The 5,915-nt window shown below is 42.2% G+C and overlaps 1 pseudogene; it reads left to right on the forward strand.

Moving 5' to 3' along the window:
- Positions 1-1,638: 1,638 nt before the first annotated feature.
- Positions 1,639-1,757, forward strand: LOC112481697 (annotated as a pseudogene).
- The last annotated feature ends 4,158 nt before the right edge of the window (positions 1,758-5,915 follow it).

Below are 5,915 nucleotides of genomic sequence, written 5' to 3' on the forward strand. Positions count from 1 at the left end.
GATAGTCTGAACACCTGGAGCATCAGGAATTTGTATCTCTGATCCAGGCGGAAGCAACTCTTCCAAAAGTCTTGAAAAAGACATGGAAACTATCCTACTTCTTTCTCACACCCCGAGAGAAGCCTGGTTATATTATAATGCATTTTAGAATCATTGAAACATAATCTCTGGTTTACGGTGTAGCAGAGATATAATGCTTTACGATTGTAAATGTCGATGCATATTTTTTTCCCTGTTTACTCTTTTAAAGTATCAAGTAGCTCTTCCTTGTTAATATCTGCTGGGAAAGGAAAATATACAGTACACAATTGGGGCTCCACTGTGCTTGTCTAAGTTTCTGGGACACGGGCTATACTATGTTTAATGGTAATTCTTAGTCCTCTTCTCCCACAGTCATCGCCCAATTCTCTAGCGTGCCTGGAACACCTTTGAATTAAAGCCTGCGTTTACAAGCCTGCATAAGAGGCAGTGCAAGAGTCCTGGTTATTTGCCTGACTATCAGTTCCATGCCTTTCCTGGTTGTGTGACTTTGGGTGACTCAGTTTACTCTTTAAGTCCTCATTTACTCGTCTGTAAAATGGAGATCAGTATCCTGTCTCTTCCACATCATCGGGTTTCTGGGAGACTTATATGAGCTCTGAAACCCTGTGAAAAATTTTACAGTTCTCTAACTGTATGAGAGATTATTGGGTATAGTTAAAACACAATTGATGCTACCGAGTTAATGAAATTATCCTCTCATAGTACCAGAGTCCTCTTGTTTGCACTACTTATAATTATAAAATTACATTTGTATGATAATTTAATCCATATCTTTTTCTTCGACTAAACTGTAAGCTCTTTGAGAACTGGGTCCTATCTTTGGGGCCTCACACACAATGTTGTACTAAATAGAAGTGGATGGATGTGATGGGTAAGTTATGTGTCAACTTGAGTGGGTCACAAAGTGTCCAGACTTTTCACTAAACATTATTCTGGGTGTGTCTGTATGAGACTAACATTCGAATCAGTAGATTGAATCAAACAGGTTACCTTCCACAATGTGGGTGGGCCTTACCCTATTCATTCAAGGCCTGAATAGAATAAAAGGCTGAGTAAGAAAGAACTTTTTCGCTCTGACTATCTTGACCAAGGATGAGATATCAGTCTTCTTCTGCCTTTGGACTTAAACTTGGACTTGAACTATACCATCAGCTTTCCTCATTCTCCAGCTTGCTAATTGCAGATCTTTGACTTTTTAGCCTCTAGAATTGTGTGAGCCAATTCCTTATGGTAAAATATTTCTCTCCCTCTCTCTCTCTTTGATCTTTATATATGATATATAATTATCATCTATATGGTGAGACTTGCTCTAAAGAATATATATATATATATTTCTCTGGAGAACCTAGCCTAATACAGTGGGTATCGGTGGCTTCCGTCAGGGTGATAGCCATGGGGATGGCAAGACATAGTAAGATTCCAAATGTACATGAAGGTAGAACCCATAGGATTTCCTGGCACATTGAATATGGGGTAGAAAGACTTAAATACGTTAATGAGGATTCCAAAGTTTTTGTCCTGAGCAACTGGAAGGATTGAGTTCTGTTAACTGATATGGGAAAGGCTGTGGAAGGAATATTAAGAATCTCGTTCCGAGTCTACGACCATGCCACCCTGAACAAGACTGATCCTGTCTGATCTTGGAAGCTAAGCAGGGTCGGGCCTGGTTAGTACTTGGATGGGAGACCACCTAGGAAGACCAGGTGCTGTAAGCGTAAAAAATAAAAAATAAGGGATTGTAAGCTGACAAGTTCCTTGCAATCTATGAGGTCAACCAAGGGTTGCCTTGCCTAAAAAAAAAAAAAAAAGAATCTTGTTCTGAACTTAATGCTAAGAATGTGATCTTAAAAAATAGGTTCTAAGGGTCTAAAAGATCCACTCAGAAAGTCTCAATAAGTGACCAGCTAGTCTTTGCTTAAATATCATCAATGATGATGAGCTCACTACCTCATGAAGAAGACCCTTTCATTGTTAGACAGCTCTGAGTACTGTGGTGTTGAAACTGATGTTCTATAACTCTTACCGCATAAGAAGTCTGAGCTCTCTTTTCTCAGTCATTCACATATTTGAAGTCATTGATCATACACGAATTTTCTCTTCTCCAGGAGAAGAATTCACAGTTTCTCTAGCCATTCCTCGTGTGGTCTGGGTATCAGTCATTCACACTTTAGTGTGAAAGTTGCTTCTCTCAGGAGATTTGCCCTGAGAACTGGCTTGGTGTAGCACACACATCTGATCCAGGGACAGCTGATTATGGTTAGGAATATGATTTAATGTCAATCAACCCTAGAAGAATGAGATGATAGAAGAATATACATGGGAGCCCAGCCATAGCAATTGGGGGAGCTAGAAATTAGGAGTCAAATATGCTGAACATATAAAACCATCGTGGTGGGAGTTTGGTTTTGTTTTTGTTTTTTTCCAAGCAGTATCTCTAGCGCCTTGCATGGGACCTTGTATGCAGCATTTGTTGAATGACTGGCTTTTTATCAATGTGGGGATAAAAAGATCATGCAGTGCTCTCCTTTTTTTCCAAGCAGTATCTCTAGCACCTTGCATGGGACCTTATATGCAGCATTTGTTGAATGACTGGCTAAATGAGTCAATGTGGGGATAAAAAGATCATGCAGTGCTCTCCCGGCTCAAAGGATCCCTTCCTTAGGGAAGGCTTCCCTGCCTCCACCACCAGGCCAATTCCTCGTTTTGTAAGTTCTCATTCCTCCCAGTAACCATGAACTCTGTGAGGCTGAGGCCATCTCTGGTTTTGCTCTCCAATGAATCTCTAGTACTGGGCGCTGTGCCCGGCACATAGGAGGCACTCAAAAATACCTATTAAATGAACAAATGGTTTGGACCTCAAGGGTTCATTTCTAGCAATTATTGAGCTTGAATCTTAGATATACTGGAAATAATGTCCCTTACAAAATAACTAAGGCTTATTCCCCCCTTTAAATCAAAGGAGCTGGTTTTCATCAGCCCAGCTCTTACTTGTCTTATAAGGAAAATGTCCATGGGTCAGGTCAGTATTTGTTGAAGCCTTAAAAATAAGAGCTGGTTATATGTGATTTGAGGGCCTCTGCTCATAGCTTGCTTTCCTTACTATGTGACTTTGCCAAGTTTCCTCATCTCTGGACCTCAGTTTCCTCATCTGTATTATGAAGGGGCTAGAAGAGATGTTCTAATAGGGACCTTTCAAGACTAGCAGTCAAGGATTCTATCTACTCCGCACATTTTAATTTTTACTGTACTAAGCTGAACTGTCGGTGAACTCACACAGTGACCTGTAAAGAAGTCCTGTAAAGTGGTGTGGGCTCCACTTGGCTTCCGGAAAGCAGCAATAAAGAGAAATCAACAAAGAGTTCTGAGCCTTGGGGGATAGTCATGCTAGAACAAAGAGATCAGTTGTCTGGCTGCCACTATGGACAATGGAGATGCAGAATTCTGCGTGAGAGATGAAAAAGCCCCGTCTCCATTGTAATCAGCAAGGAAAAAAAGCAGCTGTGGAACAGCTCTTGGGGCAGGGAGGTGGGAGGAGGGTATAATCAGAGACTGGAGTCTTTCGGGGACATTGCTTGAGCCAGAGTGGTGGGCAGGAAGACACACTCATCGAGCCTCTTCTCAAGGAGTGCCGGGCCTCTCGTTGACGTCAGCTCACTTATTTCTCATAAGAACCATGGTAGGAGGAAGAAATTCTTCCTTACAGATGAAGAAACTGAAATATATGGAGGTTAAAATATTTTCCAAGCAATTTTACTTAGAACAGGTTAAGCTGGTATCACAGAGAAATCCCCCGATTCTGAGGCCGAAAAAAACAAAGAAGTTTAATTCTCTCTGCCGATAGAGTCCAGCGTGACTATTCCAGGCAGATAGGTGGCTTGATTCATGTGGTCATTCATGGTCTCAAATTCTTTACAGTTAGTGGTTGTGCCATAGTACCATTCCCATTAGTAGTAAATCATAAATACAGGAAGATCGCATATGCAAGGTTTATCGGCCAGGCTTGGAAGTTACACATGTACAGTTATATTAGTTTGGCAAGATGTTCCACCTATTTTCAGGAAGGGCTAGGAGATGTAGTGTGTGAGTCCCAAGCTGGGAAGCTGCATCTTTGCTACAAATCTACCGCTATTGCAAGTGGGGATGACGGTTTTGGTGGACACCTAGTAATTTTTGCCCTATAAAGTGGGGGAACAGGGATCCATGCTCAGACTCTGAGCCCAAAGCCTTCGTGTCTTCCCTCAGTTTCCTCTTAGCTCTGAGTCTCTCCAGTATCATGTCCTCTCGCTCTAATGACTGTCCGCTCACACCATCCACGCCCAAGTCCTCAGACGTGCCAGGCCATTTCCAGCATCAAGGCCTCTACATGCTTTTACATGATTCTTTCTCCCAGTCTTTGAATGACCGGTCCCTTCCTTACCTTCTGTGCCAGGTCACATGTCATCTCACGGAGCGAGCACCTCTCTAGGCAGGGACTTCATCTGGAGTTTTCTGTCTTCAATCTCCACCATGTAAGATTCATCTGTCAGAACCAGGAAACTTCCTGAGATGGTTTCCTGGTTTGATTTCCTCCCTGGGCTTGGGGAGGCTAGGGGAGGAGAGAGGAATGCAACCAGCCCTCTTGCACATATTGTTAAGGAAGACAAAGAAAAGCAAGAGGCCTCTGGCTGGGAGCAGCACTCCAGCTATCGATTGGGTAATTGGAAGCCCTTGGTGTGAGTGCTCATTAAGGCTGAGGGATATGAATCATTTTCTAATGACACCTCTTCGATCCCAGCATCTCAGCACGCAACCTGCCTCCACAGTAGGGCTGCAGTCAGGAGAGCCGGCGGGTCCGCAGGCCGGCTGCCTGCCATATGTTGTTTCTTATAATTAGCAGGTGCTGGGGGGATGGGCTGGTCATCCCTGGGGCAAGGTGGCTGCCTGTACCAGGGAGGTTCTCATGAGCCCTACTCAGAGCTCGGGAAAAGAAAGAAGGTGACTGGGGAGTGATGTGTAGTCCCCTGTGGCATTATAATGTGATGGTCAGGAGGGAGACCTCTGTCTACGGGAAGTTTTGTTCCTGTATTTGTGACTTGCGAATTGATGAATCTTCATTCCTGGAATTGTACTCATTCTGTTAGGTCTGCAGAGAGAGATATTTTGGGATAGTCTTTTTGATGTCTATTATCACACCATGAAAAGAGCTGTAAATATATTAGCCTTTCTCTGAGTAATCAGTCATTAGCTGTATTGATTATGTTATTTTTCTCCCAATTTTTTTGTTTACAGATTTTTCTTCAGAAGCACACACTGAAATGCACAAATCTTAAATGTACATTCATCAGTTTTGGTAATGCGTACACCTATGTGTAGCCCCAAACTTATCATAATATAGAATGTTGTCATCACCCCAGAGAGTTCCCACAAGCCCCTTCCCAGTAAGTCCCATCCCCTACTGCCCAGAGGCAAATACTGTTCTAATTTTTTCCATCATAGGATAGTTCTTTCTGTTCTAATATTTCACATGAATGGAATCACGCAGCGTATACTGTTTTGTCTATGTATATTTCTCTCAGTGTAATGTTTTAAAGACTCATCCATGTTGCTGCATGTATCAGCAGGTCATTCCTTTTTTTCTTGCTGAGTAGTATTCCATTGTAGAGATGTACCACAGTTTGCTTATACAGTCTCCTACTGAGAGGCCCTTGGCATGTTCTAGTTATCACCTATTATGAATAAAACTGCTATGAAAAATTTCTGCACAATTCCTTTTGTGATTATGTGTTTTCTTTATCATGGGTAAATATTTTGGGATGGAATTGTTGGGTCATAGGGTAAGTATATGTTTAGTTTTATAAGAACTATCTAGACTTTTTCCCCAAAGGGGTTGTATA

Source organism: Pteropus alecto, unplaced genomic scaffold (assembly GCF_000325575.1).
Source record: "Pteropus alecto unplaced genomic scaffold, ASM32557v1 scaffold44, whole genome shotgun sequence".
Taxonomy (NCBI): Eukaryota; Metazoa; Chordata; class Mammalia; order Chiroptera; family Pteropodidae; genus Pteropus; species Pteropus alecto.